The following is a 564-nucleotide window of genomic DNA, read 5'->3' as shown; positions in this document are numbered from 1 at the left end:
ACATATATATATATATATATATATATATATATATTATAAACAAACAGCCTTTTCAGTGAATGTTTTTTCTTGGTTTTAAGCACAAATTTAATAAAAGTTAATTGTGTTTATGCTTATGTAGTAAATCAGCTCAAAATAGATCTTCGAATTAACTGTAGCAGAATCAATATTACCATTACTTGATCTGTCCGTCCACCGAGCAGACAAAATAATCATTTATCAATTCAAGGAAAGATTATTTTCCCGGCCAAGGAAGATTAACTGTCCTTCTTTATGCAGTGCTAGCAGTAATTTAACATATGTAGCGAGGGTTCAAAACATTAATTGACTTCGAATTGTGAGCAGCAAACAGAGGCAATCGATCGTGAATATAAGGGATTTAATAAATGAAACTATATCTAACATATAACTAACTAAGCAAAACACATATATACAGAATGAAGCAAAGTAAGGAGAAGAGCAAAAAGAGCAAAAGAATGGCAGTATTTCACATCAATTAACCACAACCTAATGAGAATCATCAAAATCACCTTAATCACCTTAAAAAGGGGCTCAAACTTAAAC

The sequence above is a fragment of the Sinocyclocheilus anshuiensis genome, unplaced genomic scaffold (genome assembly GCF_001515605.1).
Source record: "Sinocyclocheilus anshuiensis isolate Anshui unplaced genomic scaffold, SAMN03320099.WGS_v1.1 scaffold4120, whole genome shotgun sequence".
NCBI lineage: Eukaryota > Metazoa > Chordata > Actinopteri > Cypriniformes > Cyprinidae > Sinocyclocheilus > Sinocyclocheilus anshuiensis.
Note: the sequence above shows the minus strand (reverse complement) of the source record.